The sequence below is a fragment of the Phoca vitulina genome, unplaced genomic scaffold, assembly GCF_004348235.1.
Source record: "Phoca vitulina isolate PV1807 unplaced genomic scaffold, GSC_HSeal_1.0 scaffold2, whole genome shotgun sequence".
Taxonomy (NCBI): domain Eukaryota; kingdom Metazoa; phylum Chordata; class Mammalia; order Carnivora; family Phocidae; genus Phoca; species Phoca vitulina.
This window is the reverse complement of record NW_022589705.1, coordinates 5724489-5736566: the sequence shown is the minus strand read 5'-3', so window position 1 is coordinate 5736566 and position 12078 is coordinate 5724489.

Sequence of the window (12078 nt, the reverse complement as noted above, 5' to 3'; positions counted from 1 at the left end):
TGACAGGGGAGCTCCTCTGGATCCCCGGCCTGCCCTTTCCCACCCCAGCCCCAAACTAGCAAGGCAGATTTTTCACCATTGATTGTAATGTTTTGGGGGATCCATAGGTCTTTGAAAATTCACACCTCAACTCCCTCAGGGGTGGAGTGCTTCAGATGTCTTCACGTCTTCCTTCAATACATTGTATGCTGAACCCCCTACCCTGTTTCTGATGCCACAAGGAGGAACAGATGTGGGGAGAGAGACAGAGAGAGGCAGAGACCCCCTTTATGATGGAACCATGCCTGCACAATTCAGGCGAAGGTCACCTTCAGGTACTGGGATTTAGGGAGACACAGAGGTGGACTTCCTGTTATCAGTCCAAGAGTGGCCCTTTACCCCCAGTGCAAGTCACTTGAGCAAAGTCAGGCTCTGCTTAGGCACTTCCGACCCCCTTGAGACATATTGGCCTGAGCTCCTCTTCCCTTCTGTTTGCACCTTTGCCCTGACCTAAGTTCACTCCATTGATGCATACTAAGAAGGATGAGGTAGGAAGAAAGCCCCAGAATTAAAAGTCAGCCTTAGCTTTGGGATGACCTCGTTATTTCCCAGCAGAGGCTCTTCCGCTTCTGAGTTGTTCACATACACACTGGGGGCTGAACACACTTCGGGGGTGGGGGCTAACAACTGGGGGACAACATAAATGGCCTTTCTGCAAGGGTAGCATCCAAGTCCGGTTGATGCATGAAGAAATTTAGCATCGTCAAATAAACAAAGGAATTTGCAAACAATAGGACAAATTCATTCATCAGTCGTGTTGTGTAGAAACTTGTCTGAAAGCACCAGCCCAAAGTCTTACCTAATAGCTGCCTGAGAATTTAGGGATGAAGTTGAAAATTTTAGAATAACAGAGAGTTTGGTTGTTGAACACAGAGCTTTTGTACGCAAACTTGTGGCGTCACCCAGAAGGACAAAAGGGTTTGGGGCACTTGTGGTTCTCTTTCATGTGGTGTGTAAGAGGGAAATTTAAAACGATGTAAGCAGAATATAAGCCTAGATGCCCCACCCCCCAAATTGTTGATTATGTTCTGATGGCACATGTTGGTTTAATAAGAGCTCTTTCCATCCCTGACTAGCTCCGTTTCTGTCCCTGGACTTTAAGGATCTCAAGTAAATAAGAACATGTAAATGATAAACAAATAAACAAACACTCTGGAAGATTACTTATTGAGCACCTACTGTGTGCGAGGCGCTGTGAGATGGCTATGGTCCCTGAGCAGAGAGCTCGTCCTCTTGTGGGTGCTGGATTATTAGGCCCTACCCGTGTTTATCCCAGTCTGCCCAGGTCCTCGCACAGGTCCTGCCACACAGTAGTGCTCAGTAAATGCTCGCTGACTCCAGCTGTGGCCAGAGCCATCTGCGGCTGTCAGACAACACGTTCACACTGTAGTGGTTTCTGGCAGGTTGCCGATCAGGCCGACCTTGGCCCAGAAGCCACGGCCAGGTGTGTCTTCTCTTACCTCTTCCACTTGCAGGAAGAGCCCCCAAGGAAATGTCTTTCTCCTGGGTCGCTGAGACAAGGACTTTATAGGAATGCCAAACAGCTGAGGGGACAGCGGGCGGAAGGAACGATGCAGACAAGCAGAGGATAAGAATGTTTTTCCGTACTAGATTTTCTCGAAAGAGCTTTTTATCTAGGGTATCAAAATAACCAGCAGCTGATGCGTTTGCTGCCTCGGAGGACAGATTGTGGCGTGTGAAGCAATTGTTATTTCTGAGGCTTCGGGAAGCCTGCAGCCATCGAGTGCCTCATCCACAGTAACACTCAGCTGAACACAAAGCTCCTGCCTCTCCCTTGCTCCGTTCCAGAAGCCAGGACAAAGTGCACATGCTATTTAAAACACCAGGAGGCTCGGCAGCGATCTGCCAGCAGTGATGGAACCGCTAGATCTGCTCACAATAAGTGGGGAACAGAAATACTGTCCCAGTTGCTGGGGGAAGTGGTAGGTAGCTCCAGCTCCAAGTCAGGTTTTTTTTTTTTTTTTTTTCCTTCCTTCTAATCAGAGCGGAGAAAAACTTCAGGAGAGAAAACGTTTTATGATGCTTACTGAGATGACATGGCCACGGAACCAGAGATGATCACCCCTGCTGCCTCCTGGACACAGGGGCCCCAGGAGGACAAGGGCTCCCCCAAGTACAAATGGCCAGGGTCAGGGCCAGAACTTGGCTCTGGCTTTCTACCACCCTCTCGGAAAGAGGCCAAGGGAGGGACCTCTGCCCCCCACCCTAGTGGGTAGGCTGGTGCGCGAGCAAAGGCAGGCCAGGGTGCAGACAACAGTCAGGGGCTCCCTCTTCTCTTGGGGGGCATCCCTGTGTGCTCTGGGGGGCCCTGCCCCTGGTGTCTCTGGGATCTTCAGTTTCTGCATCTCTACAGGGTACTTAGGAACATTCACTTGCCTCTTCTCTCTCAAAGAAACTGCCTGCCCTCCTGCTGCCCAACCACTGGATTTCTCAACTTCCTTCCACTATCAAATTCCTCAGCAAAGTGATCTACACCCACCGTTTCTTTGGCTCCCTTTAACTTCCTGCAATCTGGTTCCCATCTTCTTCCCCTCCCCTCCCCTTCCCAGGACTGAACTGCTGTTTTCTCCTTAAAGGTCACCAGTTGCAATAACAGCACCATCACCAACATAATAATCGCGGTGTTTCTTGAGTGCGTGATGTGTTTCTGGCCCCGGGCAGGGCATCTTCTGGGCTCAATGAGTAGGTATCATCTGTTTGTGAATAAGGAGGCTGAAGAATAGGAGGTAAGTCTCTTGCTCATCCTCAGTTCCTCATAGGCAGTGGACTGGCCACGTAGAGATGGGAGCAAGCTCTTGCTGTTTAACTCCATGCTCCTCCTCCATTCAGCCCAGTTCAGTGGACTTTGTCCGTCCTCCGTCTCCTCCCCTGATGACTTCCTGCATCTAACGCTTCCTCTCAAGGCGTCTGGGAATGGGCTGTCCTGGCTTACTGTTGTCCTCTCCGATTTCTCCGTCTGCCCTTGGAATGCATGGGGCTTTATATTCTTCCCTGCTCTTGGTCCTCCTCATGTTATGATTCCGCACCCAGCCCCAGCTCTGACCTCTCGCCCTTGCTCCTTCGGTCACTAACATTTTGAGCATTCCCGTTTGCGAAGTGCTACCTAGGTTCTTGTTTTAGGCCACCTGCCCAGGCACTGGCAAGGCCCATGCAGCCATCCCACCTCCAACCCTCTGCGTCCCCATCCAAAGTCCTTGGTCTCAGCTTAGCTGCCAGAGCCCCCCAGGTGTTATCATTGGAGCAGGTCAGAGAATCTAGCTGGGCTCAGGGTAGTTCGGCTCTTCTCCAGCAGGGGCACTGCAGCCCAGGAGAGCCAGCAGCTCGGAACCTGGAAGATTTAGCTCATCTATCCCATCTACTCTCTAAGGTCCTAGGACCTTGGGAGAATGATCTATCCCCTTGGAGCCATGGTAACTCTAATTCCTTATAATTATATAACTAGATATATCAAGTAACTCGCTTCTGAGCACCTGCTGGGTGCCAGTCCTATTCTCGGTGCTGGACATTCAGCAAGTGAACAAAAGAGCCTCTAGCCACATGGCACTTAAATTCCAGTAAGTGACTCCATCCGTCTGATAAATATTTATCTAACGTACATGATATGCCAGGCTCGTCAAGAGAAAATTGTGATCTTGGTGAGCTTGGTTTAGAAAGTGGGTGAGACAGCTAGACCGGCAGTGATGATGCGGACGACGATCTCCTTAGTGCAAAGTGAGCAGAGCAAGACTCGCAGTGGATTGGAGTGTGTGCTCTGCTCTCCTGACCCAAACAACTGTGCGCCTCCAACGTCTGACTGCTTTCTGTCCCCACAGGGCCTCCAATGACCCCACGGCCACCACGTGGACAGCAAGCTCAGGTCTTCATTGGTGCTGTCTTAGGACACCTCCGCGGTTGTCAGTGGGGCAAGCCCTCAGTGCTCCTCCTAAGCTCCCCCAGCCCTGTGCTGCCCCGAGTCTTCATCCGGGTCCTCCCCACATAGCCCCTCACTACTGGTGTGGGCCATTCCTGCTTGGCCACCCCAGAGATGTCCCTGGGTCTGGGACCCCTCATGGTCAAATTCTGCCCACAGAGCATCTCAGCTGCACTTTCGTGTCATGTGGTGTGGTGTTGACAATGAGGGTTCTGTGGTGCTGAGGCAGTGAGGAGCCTGCTCCCGTGGAGGAGTCTGGGGTAGGTGGGCTCTGCTGCATCGTGGGTGGCTCTCTGGCCCCTTCATGGTCCAACTGAATGCATTCATTACAATCCCATTCTGGAGCAGGATCTGTGTTAGGTACAAGGAAACAAAGATTAAGAAATGCTTCCTGCCATGTGTGAATGTACTATCCACTGGGGAAGCAGGCACAGACACTGATAAGACCTATCCCAGAGAAGATATGGAAGCTCAGGGGATGTAGCATTTGACCAGCTTGGAGCTTCAGGGACTCTTCATTCTTGTCTCATTGTATGAGCATCAATTCCATAGTCCTGAAAATGACACGAAGCCCTAGGTCATCCTGCAACCTCATGCCTCCTCATCCTCCCATCTTGCTACGTTCTTCTCTTTGCTATCACTCCATCCTTGGTCAGTTTTGGTTTTTTTAGTTCATTTAACAAGCTGCTCTGGAACGTCTGGGTCCTTTATGCCATTTCCAGGGCCTCAGAAACTGTCAGCCCCCCACCTCCTTCTTCATCTGACCCATTCCTCTTCCTTTGAGACTCATCTCTTAGAATCTTGGATGACACTTCTGATGGGGTGCTTTCTCTGGTCCCCTAGGGAAAGACTGGGTGCCCTTTCCAGGTACTTCTGTAGCATTCTGTACTGTACACAGCAAATGCTTAATACGTCTTTGTAAAGGAGGTATTGTCTGAGCTGAGCTTTGAAGCATGAGAAAGAGCCAGGGACCAGTGCAGGGCAGGGCAACATTTCAGACAGAGGGAATAGCTTGAACTAAGGCATGCAAGTGCGAAACAGCACAGTGCATTCAGGAAGCTACAGCCAGTTCAGAATCAATGAGCATGACACGGCAGGGTATGGAGCCAGAGTAGTCATGGGTGAAGGAGGCCTAGATTATGGAGGGTGGGGTCAAGTGCAGGGAGAACAATTTGGGCTCCAGGCAGAGTGACCATCCCTCTGAGTCATCTCTGGTAAAAAATGAGGGAGTTGGGGTATTGATCCACCAATTCCCATTCAAAAATGGTTGAAGGTGATTCCAGGGGAGGGGAGAATAATCTTCCGTCGCTACTCTCTGCCTCCGGGGCTCCTTGAACACCCTCCTGCATCCAGAGAAAGCCTCCAAGTGCTTACAGGAAAAGGCCACGAGCATGCATCACAATTGTGGGATGGGAGGGAATGAGCAATGGCACCCATACTTTATGCCACGTCCTCAGCCTGGTGCCCTGGAGCCTTTCACCCTCTCCTCCCAGTTTGCTCTCCCAGTCTCCTAGGATTGAAGTTTGATCCAAGTGAACAATAATGATGGCAGCCTGAGCGTGGCACTGGGAGGTGAGCAGAGAGAGGAGACACATTCAAAATAAATTCAGGGGGGAAATCCATCAGGATGTGGAGAACGGTGGATGGTGGGACAAGGCAGAGGAAGAGGTCTCTTGCATGCACCCTGGGTTCCCAATTTGCCTGACCCAGTGGTGCCAACTGCCAACCATGGAGACTGGGTGCCTGACGGGGGAGGCTGTGGGAGGGCCGGGACACAGAGGTCTTCAGTTTAGGATTCTGTGGGACCTGTGGAACAGTCAGGGCCATATGTGCAACATGAAATTCTGAAGGTCAGGAAAGGTGTTAGGGCTAGCAGTCTCTGCACACCGCATTCAGGCTGAAGGGAACCAGCAGCATTATCTCAGTCTCCCTGATGACTTCCCTCCTCATTGATGCCTTACTCATTCTTCCACCATGTTGGTCCCAGGCCAACTGTGGGGCATCCCCCAGAGGCCGGGGCCCAGGGAAATAGGCCACTTCTTCCAGCAATCTCTGGTTCTCTCCTATCTGTTTCAGTAGCACTGCACCCCCCACCTTAGGGACAGGCCCAAGAGTGGGCCTACTATCCCCACTAAACTATAAAATCCTGCCAGCTCTCAATTCCTAGTACCCATCATAACACCTGGAGTAGAGTAGGTCCTCAATAAATGCATTTTATATGACTGAATAAGTTGAAGCTCAGACAGCTTGAATAACCTGCCTGAGGTCACACAGCTAGTGAATAACCTACTCTGTTGGCCAATCAAGTCGAAGCCCCCAGGACTGCACCTTATTGAGGGATATTTGGGAAAATTCTTAAAGAACCCAGTCTTGGGTCTCTAAAATCATTTTTTTGCTGGCATGGTAGAAGCTAAGAACACGACAATACCACTCAGGTGTGCTGGAAGGCTTAATTCTACTGCAACCCTTGGCCATGGGGTCAAGAAGCCGTGGGGTTCCTTGAGCCCCACTCTCCTGGGCTGTCATCCTGCTAAGGCCAGCAGGGAGGCGCTGGGACCCCTTTCAGGTACTAGAGGTGTGCTTCCTCAGCATGGAGCTGCAGGCTGCGGTTGGAGCAGGTGTGAGGCACGTGGCACCTCTCAGGAAGTGGGTTGGGATCCTCATGGGTCCAGGCCTGAGATGCATGGAAATCCATGGCTCTTTTGGGGACACCTGCCTTTCAGTGGGTGGCAGAGCTCATTCAAAAAGGGAAGAGCTGAACTTGCAGATTGAGAGAAGGAGATACTTGGGGCGATACAGGGTCTTGGTGGGGGACGGATGGAGCTGAGGTCATTTCTCATTTGGTCATAGGCAAGTTGTATTGATTTCCATGGATTGGGCTCTTCTGTCTCTAGGCCTTCACTCACACTCTTTCCCCCTCCTGGGACATTTTCCCTGTTCTGCGTTCCCTTCACTAACCTGACCCTCCTTCTTCACTGAGGTCTCAACACCGGTGTGACTTTGGAGGCGGCCTGACAACTCACCTCTGGGGTAGGGTCCTCCTTGGTGGCCCCATCACCCCCTCTGACCAGGCCCCCACAGTATCCACACTGGATTATAAAGGCCTGTCTGCTTCATTGTTCCCTTCCCTCTCCCCCAATAAATTTCTCTCAAAGGTGACAGGGGCCACGGCACCCCCAGCACTTAATCCTGCCCGCACACAGCAGGTGCTCCATTCTCAATTGTTGCTTAACTGCGTGTTTACCTGCGCACTCTTCAGCTGTTTCTTTGCCTTTCTGGGGATGCAGGTCAAACATATGTAATCACAGTTTGTCCTTAGCTTATACCTCTCCCCAAGAGAAGCAAAACAAGCTGGGCCTTTAGAACCAGAAAGATCTGGGTTCATTACTCCAGTTCCTTCGCTTATTGAGCCCAACACCTGTAAATTAAAATGATGCATGCCTATAAGGCACAGGAGAGATTCTGTTTAGTGGGGCTCAACACAGACCTGGGTGTACCCCCCCTCCACTGCACCCCCACGTGCACATGCCCCATGCACGCACACCCTGCATGTGCCCTGCCAAGGGCTGAGCTGGATGGATTGCAGCAGTGCACGGGTGGACCGAGGGAGGCTTGGGTGCCCATCACAAGGTCAGACAAAGACAGGCTGCCGGACACTTGAGGACAGTAGGAGGCAAGGTTGCAGACCAGAACTCTTCTTCTCCAGGCTCCTGTCTCCTCTGGACCGTAGAATGTCCTCAGGCTGTCTTTCCTCCCTCATTCTGCAAGCCTGCAGAGCTTTTTTTTCCCCCCCCAGGAATGGAGATTCATTTATCGTCATTCTAATTTTAAAAGTTCTCCATGTGCAGAGATGACTTTGATCTTCAGCAGGAGTTTATTTCTTCCCATTAGCATCACATTATACAATCTCTGACAGATTAATCACAGCTATTGTTCTACTGTTTATTCTACACACTGTATAATTTTACTTTCAAAATGTTATTTTAATTAAGAAGGAAGTGCATTAGGGGAAGACATTTTCCTGACAGACGGGCTTCTCTGGCCCCACCAAGCAGGTGTATGCCCCCCTGCTGCCTGCAAGGGTAACGTCTCCGGCAAGGAGCTCAGGGAGAAAATGAATCCTGGCCTCCTATACTGTGATGGGAAGATCGGGAATACCTTGGTTGAAGCTGAGTTATATATTTTCCAAGAAACCTTCTTCTTTGTCTTTTTTAATAAAGTAGCATGCATTTGTATCATGTGGCATAAAGACCGCTGACCTAAACGTGGCTGGCTTTTGATAGAAGGTTGCATAGGCATAGAGATTGGGCCTGGGGCCTTCACGGTTTCTTCGTCCAGGGTTTGAGTCCAGCCTGCCCTAGCCACTTACCACCTCTGTGACCTTGGGCTAGTGACTTAACCTCTCTGAGCATGGGATTCCTCAAAGGAGGAAGATCCCCATCAGGGATGCCTTTGGAAACTTCGGGAGCTTTAAACAAGACAGTGAGGATAAGGCACTTTGGATGTTTCACGGCAATGATGAGTGCTCGGTAGGGGGATCACTATTGATTCCACAGATGCATTTCCTTGTGCTCAGATCAAGCTAGGGGTGACAGGAGGGGGAGAGGCAGACTTCACCAACTTGACAGTTTTGCAGAGGGCCCACCCCGGTTTGGAAAGAGTAACCGCTTTGAAACCACAGAATCCAAAAACACATTTTGACTTCACCATTTACCCTCAAGTTCTGGACCCAGAGCCAGATACCAAGCCAGTTGGAGCAACATGTTCATTTTTTTGAAAAAGAAAAACATTTTGCGGTGAGGGGAAAAATGCCTGCACAAGCCTCCTGAGCAGCAAAGCTCCTATGTTTGACGTCATCCCACTGGCCTGAGATGAAATAAAGGAGCTACTTCGCTACCAAGTTCCTAGGATGGGAGCTGGTTTAAACTCTGCATCTGATGTGTGCTTTGGTGCGGATAATCCCAGCTCAGCCGTGTAGTGTCAATGCCAGTATCATCCTGTCAGTCCTGATGGGTGTGATTAAGGGGACAAGGAGGTCTTTTCAGACCCCGTTGGAACTGAGTCTGTGTTGTCACAGAGGAACAGCAGTTGCTGAAGGACGCCTATCCCTAGATGGAATCTAGAAGCCATCAGACCCTTGACCAAGGAGCTACAGAAATGAAGAAAAGGGGCGCCTGGGTGGCTCAGTCAGTTAGGCGTCTGCCTTCAGCTCAGGTCATGATCTCAGGGTCCTGGGATGGAGCCCTACATCGGACTCCCTGCTCAGCGAGGAGTCTGCTTCCCCCTCTCCCTTTGCCCCTCCCCCTGCTCATGCTCTCTCTCTCAAATAAATAAATAAAATCTTAAAAAAAAAAAAAAACCCTAAAATTCCTAGAGAGTAAAACTGCCATCCCCATTCTCTATTAGGAATTCTCTACTAGGTCCCATCAGAATAAAGTTCAAGGGATAACCACAATTCTTTTGTTGAGTTGGAATTTTGTCATTTCAAATACTGAGCGCTCTGAGATCAGATATTTGGCTTTTTTTCATCTCTGCATCAGCAGATCTGAGTACATACAGTACCTGGCAGAGTTTTCTTCAATAATAGTCGTTAAGCTGATTCCAAGAAATGGGCCATTGTTTGGGATCTTTCGTTGTAGTGAAATCTTTATTGTAAGGAGACAACCACCATTCTTCAGTATGAACAGCTGGGATCTGTCAGGGTGGAGTAAAGGTATAAATGGGGGTGGAAACCGAAGACAGCACACATGGTATTGTCATTAATGGCATTTAGAGTGCAGTTAGTATATGAAACAGGCCGTGTGTCCAGAAGCAGTGTACAAAGTCACGTTGTTCCAAGGGTGGCTTTAGCAATCTTTCCAAACTCCTTGCATGTGTGTAGGGAAAGGCGGATCGGTTTGCGTTGGAAGAAAGGGAGGTTTACCCAGGACATCAAGTGCAGTATTTGCAGATCTCTCAACGGAGGAATGAGGCACAGATTATGCCTTTTTATGGGGACATTTCCTTTCCAATGAAAGCAAAATCATTGGAAATGCTCTTAGTTAACATTTTTATAGGCTTTGATATACTTTTCAACACTTTTATATATTGCAGATACTCATTTAAACTTCAGAAACAAAAGTAAGTTAGCATGATTTTTAGTTTTTTCTACACATTTTTCTAATCCTGGGGCCTGATAAACATTGCAAGAGTCCGTGGCTCCCAACGACTCTGAAAGTTGCTACTTGGCCTCTAAAGTTGTGAATCTCTTCAGGTCTTTCTTAGAAGAGGATATTCAGGTCTAAACCTCCTTGCTGTCTCTTACCATTCTGCCACTCATGGGAGATATTTGATCACTAACTCCCTAAGGAGGTGGCTTGGCTTCCCTAGACCCCAGGGTGGGTCTAAGACAAAAGTCACTAAAAATGGCGTTGTCCAAGATTTGCCAAAGTCAGAGAAGGGTTTCACTGTTAACGGTTTCAAATAGCTGTTTTAAAAGGTACGACTAATAATAAAAATCTAATAAAAATTATAGTCAGGCACTTTGCAAATATAATGCATGACATAAAAAATGCATAATACAAATGATTCTAGTCAGCGTGCTAGGAGACAGTGTGCTAGGATATGAAGAGGCGTGTTGACACTGTTTTTAACTGTGCCCGACCCATGGGGTGCAGCTCAAAGAATGTTTTACAAGAAGCATGGCACAAAGCCAGCAGGGCAGGAAAATACCAAACAGGACTGAGGGAAGAAGGGACTTGAATGTGCTCCATGCTTGGTAAGTGTAAGTGTCCGACACACTCACACACAAAGTTGAACAGGATGCATTTTTTTTCAGTGTCTCTTAATAATTTTCTTTTCAGCCTTCCTCTTTGGCTCAGGACCAGCAAAGTCAAGGTTAGTGTGATGGAAGGATTTGCAGCCTTGAAACAAGATGCTCCTGATTCCTGCTCAGGACTGGTCCATGCAAAATAGTAATGGAGGGACTGCTCCTTTTACATGGCTCCCGCTCTCCTCCCTGCACCCCTCGAAGACCCAAGCACAGAAAGAGCTCCCTGCCCAGGTGAGACAATAGGCAGGGTGTCAGAAATCTTTCTATTTGGATCTCAGCTTGACTCTAATTTCCTACATGACCTTGGGCAAGATCATTTACTTCTCTGGACCTCGGTTTCTTCAAATGAAATAAGAGCTTGGACTAGATGGTTTCAAGAGTGTCTTTGAATTGCAAGTTGCTAAAATAAATCAATCCACATTAAGCAACCTCTCTGGTGGGTATTTTCATTTTGGAATAAGCTGCCCGAAAAGGGCAATGCTTATCCAAGAGGAATGACTGTTTAATGGTGAAATTTCGGGCATCTGCCAAATGAAAAACAGAGTTCTTTTTTTGAAACGTGTCTGTGTGTCTGTGTGTGTGTGTGTGTGTGTGTGTTGCACGGAAGGGGTGATTTGGATGGTGAAGAGCTTTATCATCCTTCTGGTTGCCCACACTAAAAACGTTGGGGACATCGCTGACTTCTTTCTTTTCCATCCAGTATCCAGTTCATTAGCAAATCCTAGTGGTTCAGTCAACTTAACTACCTAAAATCTGATCATTTTTCTTTACCTGTAGTGTTCCTGAGGGTCAGTAGACCATCATCTTTATCTTTTACCTAGATTATAGCAATACTCTCTTTTTTTTAAAATTTTTTATTGTTATGTTAATCCCCATACATTACATCATTAGTTTTAGATATAGTGTTCCATGATTCATTGTTTGTGCATAACACCCAGTACTCCATGCAGAACGTGCCCTCCTCAATACCCATCATGGGCTAACCCATCCTCCCACCCCCCTCCCCTCTAGAACCCTCAGTTTGTTTTTCAGAGTCCATCGTCTCTCATGGTTTGTCTACCCCTCCGATATCCCCCCCTTCATTCTTCCCCTCCTGCTACATTCTTCTTCTTTTTTTTTTCTTTCTTAACATATATTGCATTATTTGTTTCAGAGGTACAGATCTGAGATTCAACAGTCTTGCACAATTCACAGCGCTTACCAGAGCACATACCCTCCCCAGTGTCCATCACCCAGTCACCCCATCCCTCCCACCCCACCCCCCACTCCAGCAACCCTCAGTTTGTTTCCTGAGATT